Here is a 14,458-nt window from a genome sequence, read left to right as displayed (position 1 = left end):
TCAAACTTGACATGCGCACAAGAACGGTTTGAAAACTGTAACTGTAACTTCATTGATTGATTGTAATTTGATGCCACAAACCTATAGAAATTGCAACACATAGTAAATGAAACAGTTTTGAGTCTCGAGTTTTCTTTTGGCACGAACGAAGTGCAACATAACAAAGACCGCAAAAACCGTTGTTTCATAACTGAATATCCAGCTTGGGGTCCTGTAGGAAAAAATTGTAGGAACTTGTCAAATTATTTTTTTCTTATTCTATCTTCACATTTTCCGGACAGTCTGTACATCAACCTTGCAAACTATTTCTTGCCGTTTATGAGCTCTGTTAGTCATACGCTTTGTTGACGCTCCGCGTATATACTTTAAAAGTAAATAAAAGCGACAATAAAAATCAGAAAATCTCAACCTTATATCCAGAAAAACCGTGAACCTGCGATGACTGGATATATCAACTATAAAAATGATATAAAATAATCTTCACATAATAGTTTGATTCAACTTTATGTGATCACCTCGTTTGGTTTACGAGCCGTATCTGTTGGCCACTACATTTGCAGTTGATGAGTACTTTCACGATACTTTTATAGGACAATAACACACCGCTAAAGTGTGCCATTAAATTAGCTTTTACGAGCAATATTGGAACGAGTAAATCCAAAAATAGCCCGAAGCGCTTTGTAAAGCGATAGTGATAGGGATATACAGAGTTCAAATACAACTTAGCGTTCTGTGTTTTTCTACTAGATGCAATCTACAGCTTCTTCTACCATATAAATCCGATTTTATAACAGCAAATGTTCTTCGTTTACTTCACTTTTTTTTCGGAAGGTCCAAATAAAGACTTGAGACATATAGCTATTAATAAACAATATATAATATATATAAGGTGTTATTGAAATTACATCATATAATTTAATAAATGAATCTCATGGTCATGAGGCGAATGGCAATAATACTCATTATAATGGTTGGAGCCTGGTATTCCAAAAAGATTGCTCCAAAGATTTGGTACAAAATGCGGATGGGATGAAATAATGACAGCCATAAGCCAGGCAATAAGGTTTGCCAGTGTCGGGTTGGCAAATCATGTAACCTCGCATTTAGTAAATTAACATATAAAAAACCATCTAAATATGATTTTTTTTGTCTAATAACACTGCAAAACATTTCTAAATAGTTTTTGTCAAGAATATTGCTAATAGCTAAATTGAAACACCAAAAAATAAGGTCTCATTATGCGTATTAATGCCCTGCTGTTATTACCCAAGAATTAATTAAATTTGATATTTTTAGATAAGAAATAAAAGATAGTTTATATGTTAGACAGATTTAAACTGACCAAAAGTCATAAATGTTCCGTGAGCTATGTAATTATGTCAATTTTAAGTCAAAGCACACGATCTGCACAATAAGGCGATACACCGAAAACAGTCACCATATAGCTCTTAGATAATATATTGGCATACTACTATGGTAAAAATTGATGCGCCGCATACAGCATTAATATTTTCGTACAGAAGGGGATAATTTTCGGCGCATCCTTCTACATTCCACCCACTAACCTCTACTTTACGGCATTTTCTTTATAAACAGGGATATCCACACACTTTACACTTTCTTGCCTTAAGATTTAATGCGGTCTGGACGTATTTTGGAAAATTACAGGCATAACGACGTGGTATTTAGATACTAAACATATAGAGGATCTGCCTTTGCTGATAGTACAGGAACCCGTGACGCAATTATATGACAAAATTTTGAGGTCTGTGTTGCATCAGGGTGGTTCGGTGGTCTGTGATGTTCATATTCTATGGTCTTGAGAGGTTAGAATGTGCGACTCTCGGCCTGGTATCTCGCGCGCTTATGTCCGAACCTCATGACGCAGATTAAATAAAGGACTTGTAGTGGAGTTCTCTTTTATTATAAAAAGCCTCCAATACGACATAGTGGCAGCTGTAAATGTGAAAAAAGTCTGTACAGTTGTGAAGGGGATGTAAGCAGATGGTGGACCAGGAAAACGCAGACGTTTTTCGACCAGGCACACACACAACAGGCGGTCAAATACCAGGTGCTGGTGATCAAACGGGCACTGGAGGTGGACAAGCTGGTACCGGTAGCCAAGGAGGTAGCATTGTACAAAGGGGTGGCGCCAACCGCGGTGCAGATACTTCGACAATGTCAAACCAAGGTGTGCACGGGCAAGCTCCAGAAAAATTCAATTTCCGAGAACCGGGAGATTGGACAACATGGAAAAGAAGGTTTGAAAGGTATCTAGCGGTAACTGGGCTTAATACCAAGCCAGACAAAGATAAAATCGACATATTGATTTATATCATGGGGCCAGAAAGCGAAAATATTATTTTTTGCAGTTCCAAAATCCAGCAAATATATTTCAGGAAACACTGGTTGGGTTCGATCATTACTTTTTTCCCAAGAAAAATGTAGTTTTTGAAAGGGCTCGTTTCAACAGGAGAAGGCAGCAGCCCAGGGAACCAGTGGAATCTTTCATTACAGATTTGCATGTTTTATCGGAACACTGTGAATTTGTTTGTACTTGTGGCTCTACGAACCATGAAAAACGATTTTATAAGAGATCGAATTGTTGATGGTATTCTAGATCAGAATCTCAGCGACAGATTGCAGCTAAAATCAGATTTAAAATTAGAAGACGCAATTTTGGAGGCCATGCAGGCGGAAATGCTTTCACGACAAAGTAACATTCTAAGGAAAGGTGAAGGCATGGGGAAAGAGGTCTGCGCTTTGGACAAGAAAAAATATCGAACCAGCAAAGGCGGCAGCGGAAAGACAGCCGGACGGGCACAGAACAAAAAAGTGACAGGATGCTATTTCTGTGGCAAGGAATTTCACTCACGGGAAAAATATCCAGCTCGGAAGGCAACCTGTTCACATTGTAAGAAGATTGGACATTAGGCAAAGGTTTGCAAAAACAAAAACGTGAGAGCAGTGGAGAAAGAATCTGAGGAATCAAATTCCGAATAAGAAAACAACAACAAAGATGGATTTATAGGATTAATGGTAGGATCTAACCAAAATTCAGACTCAATGTCACAATGGTTTTGTAGGCTAGAAATTGAAGGGTTTTCAAATAAAATTAAGTTTTTGGTAGACTCGGGAGCCGATGTGACTTGCATGCCAGTAAATCTTATTCAATTCAAGGGAGAAATTGAAATTCAAATTAAGGAGGGAGCAAAACCGTTTGTTCAGGCAGCTCCTAGGGTAGTACCTTGGCCACTTTTACCCAAATTAGAATCCGAACCTAAACGACTTCAGTCTTTGGGCATAATTTTACGATTTGACGAACCAACTGCATGGGTTTCGCCCATTGTTGTGTTGCGATTATAGAAGACTAAAGGAAAGCGTTTTGAGATCGCATTTTCCAATCGATAAAGTCTACCTACTTTAGCTAAATTGGCAGGATCACGCTATTTTTCTAAATTAGATGCAAATAATGGGATTTATCAAATCAAAATTAAAAGAGAGTGCCAAGTTTTAACAACTTTCATTACACCTTTTGGTAAATTCAAATATACTCGTTTACCTTTCGGAATTAGTTGCGCTCCTGAATATTTTAGCTTGAAATTTAACAAAATTTTATCGGGAATAAAAGGAGTTCTTCAGCATATCGACGATATTTGGATTTATGCGAGTACAATGGCAGAACACGATAAGATATTGAGACAGATCTTGACAAAGCTTGCTAGCGAGGGAGTTGCGTTGAATAAAAGTAAATGTTTCTTTGGGGTTTCAAGAATCAATTTTTTGGGTCACTGGATTTCTGAAAAAGGAATAGAAATTGAACATTCTAGAGTGGAAGCTATTTCAAAATTTCCTGAACCAACTTGCAAACGTGAATTACAACAATGGCTGGGGATGGTCAATTTGGCAGGTAGATTCATTGCAAATAAATCGGAAATTTTAGCTCTTTTAATTCAAAAAGAGGCTTTTCATAAAATAATATCTCTAATGAAAACAGGCACCTTGTTTAGCTTTTTATGATCCAAATAAAAAGATAATAGTCAGTTCAGATTCAAGTTCATATGGCTTAGGTGCAGCACTTTTTCAGGCGGACGACTCGGGAAACAAAAAATTTGTGGCATATGCATCCAGAAGTCTTACGCAGAGTGAGGAACGCTATGCGCAAATTGAAAAAGAATGCTTGGGATTAACTTGGGCATGTGAGAAATTTAGGGAGTATATTTTGGGACTTCAAAAATATATTTAGAAACAGACCACAAACCGTTAATTCAAATTTTGTCCACAAAAAATTTACACGATCTAAACCCCCCTATTACAGCGTTTCAGGATTCGATTAATGCGATATACTTATACTGTTGCCTGATGCGTTAAGTCGCAATCCTCTGCAGTATACCGAACCAGATGAGTTGCGAAGTGAAGTCGAGACACATGTTTCTATGATAATAAAAAATTTACCAATTAAAGACAAATTTTTAAAACTTATCGCGGAGGAACAAAGGCAAGATCCAGATTGTAAAAAATTGATCGAGTACTCCTCTACGAGTTGGCCTGAAAAACATCAACCCGATTTGACATTTGACATTTCCATGAATGAAAATTTCTTACTCAAGGGTACGCGTATAATCATTCCACCCACACTGCAAAAACAAGTTTTGGATTTTATTCATCTAGTACATCAGGGCATAACGAAATGCAGAGAGAGAGCCAAAATGAGTGTTTGGTGGGTAGGCCTTTCTACACAAATCGAAATTTTAGTAAAAAATTGTCCAAATTGCATTGAAGAGAGAAGTAATATTAAAGACCCTTTCAAAAAGATACAAATGTCGCGACTAGACCCTGACAAAAAAATTGTGTTGATCTGTATAAATGTCACGAAGTTTGGTATTTAATAATAACAGATTATTATTCTTGCTTTTTTGAAATTAGTACTCTTGCAAAAAATATGTCTTCACGAATAATAATTGGCAATATGAAAGAGGTTTTTGCTCGCTATGGGATTGCTGAAGAGGTGCGAAGTGACGATGGTCCTCAATTTTCGAACGAATTTAAAGAGTTTGCTAATAAATATAATTTTAAACATATCACTTCGAGCCCTCGGTACCCACAATCCAATGGAAAAGTCGAGTCTACTGTGAAAATTGCAAAAAATCTCAATAAGAAAAATAAAAATTATTTTTTAGAAGCTTTGCTTTCATATAGATGTACTCCTCGTGGAAATGGTTTTACACCGGGAGAACTTTTAATGTCCGATGTTACCAAGCAAATATGAAAAATTAATTGACACCCGATCATCCATTGAATTGGGGGAGGAAAGAAAGAGAAAAGTAAAGGAAAATTATGATAAGAGACATAGAGTTAAGGAATTATCTTAACTCATTCCTGGTGATGGTGTCTGGATTACGGACCTAAAAAAATAAGGGAAAATAATTAAAAAATTGGATGAACCGAAATCTTATTTGATCCAAATAGATCAAGGCCAATTTAGGCGAAATCGATGGCACCTTCTTTTGGCGCCATATGTACAGTTTCAAAACTTTAATAAAAAACCGGTCCAGGTACCAACGCCAGAAACATCTAAAAGTGATGCGGAAGTTTGTGTTTCATCGCAGCCCGAAAATGAAGCTAGTGCGGTGTCGGAAACTAAAACAGAACAAAGTGCGCCCATAGAACGTTAGTTTTGGTCCATTGTGCTAACAGAAAAAGCCTGCATGGCTAAAAGACTAATATAATGTTATTTCATTTAAAAGAGGAAAGATGTTGCATCAGGGTTGTTCGATTGTCTGTGGTGTTCATATTCTATGGTATTGAGAGGTTAGAATGTGGGACTCTCGGCCTGGTATCTCGCGCGCTTATGTCCGAACCTCATGACGCAGTTCTCTTATTATAAAAAGCCTCCAATACGACAGTCTGTTCAATATACGCGAGCGTGAGATTTGAAATTTCGTTTTAATCAATGGCAGCTGTTCTGGCTTCCAACAACCAACATAGCCGATAGTAGGTCATCAATGTTTGGATGCTGCATTTTTACGGCAGTATTTTCTCAAAATATGTGGAAATTCCATTAAATTTTCAGGCACAAAAGGAATTAAGCTCTAGGAAGTGTTGTTAAGAAAATTAGGGACAAGCGCAGCGTTAATATTATGTAGAATTACAGCACACGGATGGGCGCCCTTCTGCAAGTATTTTGGCGTTTGCTGTTGGTTGTTCAATGCCGCAAGGTCATTTGTTGGTAATCGTTAAACGAACCAATAAAATATATGGTCGGAGGAACGAATGCAGACTAGGGTCTAGTTAAGAAGGTTAGGTTATGTTAAGGCCCCCACAGATGTTCTTTTTTAGCAATTTTGCCCGCACGGTTAAAACGGTGCGGATAAGTTGATCAGTGTGTAGCCAAAAACTGTCCTTTTTGCTGGCGTTCAAAAATATCTGCCACTGCTTGATTTTAACCGTCCGTTTTAAACGCGTTCGTTCAAGTATGTCAGTGTGTGGTGAGAAAACAGTTAAGGACAGTTTTTATCAGTGTCACAGCAATAATTAATGTTAGTTTTGAGTAGTGATTTTAAAATTGTATTGTTGAATAAAAATATATTGCTGTAGTTTTTACAATTACTGACTTAAGAAATTACAACAAGCAATTTATAATTGAGTTCATAGAACTGTGCCTGTGGAAGGTTAAATCTACGGAGTATTCTGATAGAGATAAAAAAATAAAGCTTACGAAGATATGATAAAAAAGTCACAAGAAGTAGATAACTCGGCAACAAGAGATTCCGTGAAAAAGAGAATTGACCCTTTACGTGGCTGCTTCCGTAAGGAATTGAAAAGTCATTCAATCTAAGAAATCTGGTTCCGGTACTGAAGACATCTATAAACCACACTTGTGTTACAGGCCAAGAAACAACGAGGAGCACAGTTATTAATATTGGTGACGAAGCAAATAGCAATGAGATAAGTATTACAAAAGGTTCTATTAAATGTTGAAAATTCCAAAATAAAATTACCGATCAAAAAGGCACCTAATTTTATAAATAACAAGCCATGTCGCCATTTAAAGAACCTTGTTCAAGCATATTTGAACCTGTTTAGGCACTTTTTTCATCGAAGTATTTATTTAAGCGATTTTAAAGATATTTAAAAATTACAGTTCTTTTTACTAATATATATATTTTTTCATGATAAATATGCGATTACAAATTTATTTTAAGATGATTGAGGCAAAGTTTTGTTGCCAGGGTACTGATCCCTCATTATGAAAGTAAGTCATAAATAAATTACGCACTCTTTTTGCTTCTTCAGATGCATGTCTGTTGTGTCCACGTTGTAAATTATCAAATGCCTGTTCCGCATTTAAACCACTTTCAATGAGTCCCGTGTTGTGATCTTCTGAATAAAAACAAGTTGAGGGTGCGTAATTTTCATGGCGCATCCTAATCAGAAAGTTATGTAGAATGCAGCAAGTCATAACGATTTTACCAATATTTTCTATTTCTAAAATAATTGCAGTGTGGACGATTCTGAATCTGTCCACCATTATTCCAAATGCATTTTCTATTACCCGGCGTGCTCTGGATAGCCTATAATTGAATACTCTTCTTTCTCTATTCAATTATTTTTGGCTGAATGGTTTTAAAAAATTATTTCTTAGTGAGAAAGCATCATCGCCAATGAAGACGTAGGGCAATGTTTCATTACCATTATTTGTTTTACAGGGATTTGGTAATTTAAAAGTTCCGCTTATAAGCTTTTCATAGAATAGAGTGTTTTCTACAACGCCACCATCATATACTCATCCGTTTGTGCAACAATCGCACATGATGAATTCATAATTCGCATTGGCGATCGCCATTAATACGATACTGTGTCTGCCTTTATAATTCCAATAAAAAGAACGGCTGTTATGAGGTGGCATTATATGTATGTGCTTGCCATCTACGGCTCCTAAGCAATGAAGAAAGTTCCACTTTTGTTCGTATGTTTGGGCTATGGTTTGCCAATCCTCTTCGGTACTGGGAAACTGAAATAAAAAGCCTAATCAATATACTATTTTAGTGATTCAAAGTAAGGTATTTTAACATAATGCTTTTCCCTTCTAGGATGGACCTAACTACACTCCCATGCAATCCCTGACATCTCCTTTTGAAATTGATGTTGCAGATCGATCGCAGTCGGTATCTTCCAATACTACTTCAGCACCGAGCTTAGTAAGGTCTTCCAATAGCATAAAAAAGCGGCGCATTAAGGAGAGAGCTGACGAAGTTTTGGAAAAAGTAAATGCAAAACTCGATATGCATGAGCACGAAGACAGGTTTAACGAGGTAGGAAAAAATGTTTCCAATAAATTACGAGATTTACCTCCTGATGCTGCTTTAATGGCGGAAAAATTTATATCCGATATTCTATTTGAAGCTGCACTGGGACACATTTCAAGACATACCAAAATGTCGCTAACAGAAAAAATGTCGGGAAATAGGTTAGCACAAGAGTTTGCTACAAACCCTATTAACGTAAACTACCATAATCAGTGACATGATAGTTCAAGCTCCCATCAAACTGATTTGGATTACGGAGAAAACTACCAAGCTACATCTCAGATACTACTATCCTCCAATGATGCAAGATCCTTTTGGAAAATTTTTTACCTAAGTATTAATAATTAGTTATACAGGATGTATGTAAATATCTTTAAAAAGTTCTATTTTTTTGTTGTATTTTTAGAAATGAATTTGTAGTTGGATACTTTTATCGCCCTTTTAAAGAATAAATAATATTTTCTTACCTTTAAGTAATGGTGTTTTAAAACAGAATATATAGCACTGCACTTTTCTGGTATAATTTGCCCAAGGGCCTGTAGCAAGAAATCTTAGTGTGGCGGTGAGACGTTCATGTGGTGAAATACTTCGTCTCATTACGGTATCTTGTTTTTCTATCAGAGAGCAGTTCCAAATACGTTTCTTCGTCCATCCGCAGGTAATTAAACCAATCTCCCGGTTCTAATCGTAATTCATTCAAAGATTAACATGTGAAAATTGTCTTCGCTTGAGTAACCATTCTTTAACCATTTGGAACGTTATTTTTTATAATTATTTTATTTTAATAGCAACTACGGCCGCCACTGCTAACGTCATCGTAAAATCCAACACCAATGATTTTTGCCCGCAATTTCAAACAAACTAAACGAAACATACAGAACAACGCGTATGTGTGGGGGGAAGTCGTTCGTGTTTAACCGTGCTGTTTTACCCGTGCGGGTAAAATTGCTAAAAAAGAACGACGTCTGTGGGGGCCTTTAGAATTAGAGACGCGTGTTTACTTTTTGTACTTTTGGTATTCATCTTTTTCGTGTTGTGTTTTGTAGTGTCAATATATTGTTGAGTTTCGGACTTGTTTGAATATCCCGAATTGACCATTTCCTACAACAAGTTATCGGCACAGACATGCCGTGTATATAAGAATTCGGGAGTCGTGAAAGTTAAAATATACGTTAAAACGTAGTCGAAAGAAAAAGCAATGCCAAGTTATTTGGGAAAGTTAAGGAGTTTGGCACAAAAACGAACGCAACAAATAGTGATGGCAGAAGGATTGCAAGTCGTGAAGTTGAACGGAGAAAATTGGACACTTTAGAAATTTCAAACATTGGTGTGTTCAAAATCCAAGGGACTGTTTGAAGTTGTTAACAAGATTGCTGTAAAACCGCCTGGCGACGAAACGGATAAGAAAGTTACAGAATGGATTATGAAAGATGCAAAGGCCCAAGAAGTAATTGTGTGTAGATTAGAAGAAAAGCCCCTTACCCATGTGTTGGCATGTACTACAGCAGCGGAAATGTGTCAAAAATTGGATCTCAGATAAGTGTACATTTATTTAGCAGCAGAAGTTTTTTGGCTTGGACTATGGCGAAGGTGGCATAGCTGGGTTGATATCGAAAATTGAAGAAATTCAAGGAAATTTGAAATAAGTGATAAAATGGCAATCACAAAGATACTTATGTCTCTACCTGAAAGTTTAAAGTACTTTGTTTCATCCTGGGAATCCATGCCAAAAGACAAACCAAGTTTGTCAGAACTGATGTCAAGATTGTTAGTAGAAGAAGAAAGAAACAAACCTAGTGGTTCAGGGACAGCTTTAGTCACAAAAACATTTAAGCCAAACAAGTTTCAACAATAATGTGATAATGATATGTTTTCAGTGCAATAAAAACGGTCATATAAAGAAGAATTGTCAAGAGAAGACCAAGAAAATATGTCACTGCTGCAGAAAAGAGGGACACGTAATTAAGGACTGTTGGTTTAACAAAAATAAGAAGAAAAAGGAAGAAGGTGGTAATCCAGAAAGCGATGAAAAAATGCAAATGTTACACAAGCTTTAGTAGGAGTATCCTATTTACTAAATTGCACAGAAATATCAGCTTTGATTGAAGAGTCAAATGATGGATATGACTGGTGGCTAGATAGTGGAGCCACAGAACATATGTGTTTTGATAAGGAAAGTTTTATAGAAATGCGAGAACTCCAAGAAGTAAAAGGAATTGGAAAAGCGGAAGTTCGAGAACGGTCATGACTTGATAAAAACAAATTTATGTGAAGTTTTGTTTGTACCTGACCTTGAGGTAAATTTATTTTCATTGAGTACAGTTCTAGATAAAGGGCTAATGATGCAGTCTAATAAACAAGTGAGCGAGTTTCGAGAAAAAAACGGACACGTGAGGGCAGTTGCTCAGAGAAAAGGACGACTATATCGAATGAAGTTTAAACCTCCACTATGCAATGGCAAACTGGCATCGTAAACTAACCCACGTCAATTTTGATCAAGTAAAGAAGGTACTGAGAAGGAATGAAATAAAATACAAGGATGTTGCCAACCCATTTTGTCAAGATTGTTTGGCAGGAAAGAAGCACAGGCTGTCATTCTCACATAGTGAGTCACGAGCTAAAAAAATAGGAGAGCTTATACATGCTGATTTGGAAGGGCCTATTGAAGTAACATCACTGGGAGAGGCAAGATATTTTTTGATGCTGAAGGATGATTTATAGATATAGAATATAGAATTATAGATATGTTTATTTCTTAAAGAATAAGTCAGAAGCAGCAGAGAACATCAAGAATTATTTGAATATGGTATAAACGCAAACAGAGAACAAAGTTAAGAAGTTACGAACAGATAACGGTTTGGAATTCATAAATTTAGAAGTGAAAAAATTGTTAAACAATAAAGGAATGCTTCATGAAAGGTCGTGTGAATATACTCCCCAGCAAAACGGCCGAGCAGAGAGAGAAATGCGAACCCTTGTAGAAGCCGCTAGAACGTTATTTGGACAAAAATCTGTGGGCAGAAGCTATTAATACTTCAGTTTTTGTGTTAAATACAAATTGGATGTAGTTCCATTGCGAACAAAATACCTTATGAGCTTTGGTTTGGCAAAAAATCCGACATCAATATGTTTCAAGAATTTGGTTCCAAAGTAGCAGTACACATAATTAAAAACAAAAGAAAGAAATTGGTTTCAAAGAGCAAACTTGGAATTTTGGTAGGATATGGACAGACAACTAAAGGGTATCGTATTTTATGTCCACAAAGAGGGGAAGTAGAAATCCACAGAGATGTAGTGTTTATAGCGGATAGTGAGGCTGACAGAAAAGAGAAGAAAAATGAAATTAACGTAGTTTTGTTAGATTTAGACACAGACATAAACAGTGAAGATAAACCAATACAAGAATCAGAATGTGAAATAGACAAAGAGAACGAAGAAGAAGGAAAAGAGAAAAGTTAGAAGACCAGATTGGATGAGAGACTATGATGTAACCTTCCACACCGAAACAGAAGAACCTATAACCTTCGGAAAGAATGCGATGGAACAAGAATTGGCAATGCTTCGTGAAAACAATACGTGGACTGAAGTGCCTTGGCCCGTGAACGAAAACGTCATAGATAGTAAGTGAGTGTTTAAAAAAAAAGGTAACCGAGAATATAAAGCAAGACTTGTTGCGCGCGGTTTTCAACAAGGAAGTGATCCTGAGTTGTATGACATATATGCTCCTGTAGCAAAGTTAGCAACTTTCCGCATCTTACTGGTAGTGAGCAGCAAGATGGGTAGACCAATACACCAAATGGATGTGAGAAGTGCTTTTTTGTATGGTATATATATATGGTATGGTATAGAAGAACAGGTATTCACGGAAAAATAAAAGTAATAGTAAAACAGTATGTAGGCTAAATAAGTCACTGTATGGTCTAAAAAATTCTCCAAAATGTTGGAACAAAAAATTTGACTCTCTCATGCGAAATTAAGGTTTTGAAGAGTCACAGAATGATTATTGTTTATACTTTAAATTGAATAAAAACAACAAATCATTTGTATTGTTATATGTAGATAATATTTTAATATTATGTACAGATGATAGTGTGAATTAGATAGGTTAAAGCTAGTTTTAAATGAAAATTTTCATTTGAAAGATTTAGGAGTTATTTCAAATTACTTAGGTATAGAAGTTAAACAGAGACTAAATGAGGGACTGTAAATCCATTAACACTCCTTTAGGCAGTAATATAGATTTGAAAATTTTTAAATGTGAAAAAGTTGACCTGGCATTGCAAAAATTATGCAGACGTATTGTGGGAAGTTTAATGTACGCCGCAATTGGGTCTAGACCTGATTTATGTGAGAGCATTAATTTGTTAAGTCGATTTCAAGACAAAGCAAACGAAAACTTATACAAAGCTTTAAAAAGGGTATTGCGTTATGTGCAGGGCACACTAGATTTAAAACTAATGTTTAAGCCAGATGACAAGAATTTGTTAATAGGATATGTTGATTCCGATTGGGGTGGAGATACGATTGATCGCAAATCCACCAGATATTTAATTGTACTATTGCCTGGGCCAGCAAGAAGCAGCAAACAGTATCATCAACAGAGTCAGAATACATAGCGTTGAGTCTGGCAGTAACTGTAGCATGTTGGCTGAGAAAAATACTGTATGATTTTGATTTTCATGTCGATAGCCCAACAACAATATATGAAGACAATCGATCAGCAATTTGTATAGCTCAAATTCCTGAAAACAATAAACGAGTAAAACATATTGATGTTAAGTTTTACTTTATCAAAGAAAACATCGATGATGGTATTGTAACTGTAACATGTGTTAAGAGTGAAAATCAACTACCAGATTTATTTACAAAACCATTACCATACGTAAAATTTAAAACGTTACGTATGGGTTTAGGTTTAGAATAGAAAAGCTAAAATAAGTTATTTGTTATGTATCATAACCTTGTAAGGAATAATTTTATTGAGAGGGCGTGTTGGTAATCGTTAAACGAACCAATAAAATATATCCTACATCTATGGTCCGAACAACGAATGCAGACTACGGTCTAGTTAAGAAGGTTAGGTTATGTTAGAATTAGAGACGCGTGGTTACTTGTTATACTTTTAATATTCATTATTTTCGTGTTGCGTTTTGTAGTGTCAATATATTGTTGAGTTTCGGACTTGTTTGAATATCCCGACTTGACCATTTCCTACAACGTCATTTCTTATAAACGAAATTTTAAACTCGCGCATGCGCATGTTGAAAGGGCGTTCTCAACTTTCTTTTTTTATGATTGCTTCAAAAGTTCCTATACTATCAACATAGGCAGGACTTCAATACCTTTAGTATCTATATGGCCGATCGCTAGAGGATAATATGTACGTTTTAACTGAAGTATTAGGTACTGAAGAAACGACAAATTAAAAGAAACAGTAATCGCGAAGACGTGTGAATAGTTTAGACGTAACTACCAATAACAAAAATAGTGTATAAGGTCAAAATATTTGTATCATTTGTTTGTGTTATCTTGAAGGATGATATTTATATTATCGTAACTGTGGTAAACACTTGCTGTGTTGGAAACTATAGCCCAGCTGTAAAAATGAACCAAAGGTACCCATTTTCTCATCACAACAAGCGGATGCTTTGCGGTAAAAGTGATTCAAGCAATAAAAATAGAAGATTGTTTTGCTCCAACAAAAATACAAAAGTGAAAGAGTTTTCAGTAAGTGCAGCGACCTTTAACAGACGATTAGCAGACGGTCAAATGGTATACTTTGTAATTTGACAGTCGATACTAGATAGGAATACGAATTAGGAAAAGAATATTTTTTATTAACCCGTGAGTATCTTTTGAATATTTTGTATAAAATTAGACGTATATCAAATCAAATTTGTCGAAATTTGATGAATGACAATAGGTAGGGTTTACACCTGATGATGGGAATAAGGCTAATAATTATAATTATAATTTAGTATAATTTTAATAAAATATAACATTTTGATTTTTTTCTAGGATTAGAATATAATAAAAATAAAAATATTATTACAGGCTTTTACTTGGACGTGGATTGTACGTCAAGGAAATGTGGATGGAAAAAAATTATACTAGGTTTTGAGAATAATTATTAAAATGTTTGTGCTTAA

General features: G+C 35.7%; 1 long non-coding RNA gene and 1 pseudogene across 1 annotated transcript; one reads left to right on the top strand and one right to left on the bottom strand.

Moving 5' to 3' along the window:
* Positions 1 to 855: 855 nt before the first annotated feature.
* On the bottom strand, positions 856 to 13,838 carry LOC132708503 (uncharacterized; annotated as a pseudogene).
* On the top strand, positions 7,188 to 8,662 carry LOC132708508 (uncharacterized). Its single transcript, XR_009619979.1, has 3 exons — positions 7,188 to 7,255; positions 8,094 to 8,315; positions 8,407 to 8,662. It is a non-coding gene; the product is annotated as an uncharacterized LOC132708508 (long non-coding RNA).
* Positions 13,839 to 14,458: the final 620 nt, after the last annotated feature.

This window comes from Cylas formicarius, unplaced genomic scaffold (assembly GCF_029955315.1).
Source record: "Cylas formicarius isolate icCylForm1 unplaced genomic scaffold, icCylForm1.1 PGA_scaffold_10__41_contigs__length_53128322, whole genome shotgun sequence".
NCBI lineage: Eukaryota > Metazoa > Arthropoda > Insecta > Coleoptera > Brentidae > Cylas > Cylas formicarius.
Note: the sequence above shows the minus strand (reverse complement) of the source record. Positions and strands in the feature narration are given on the sequence as shown.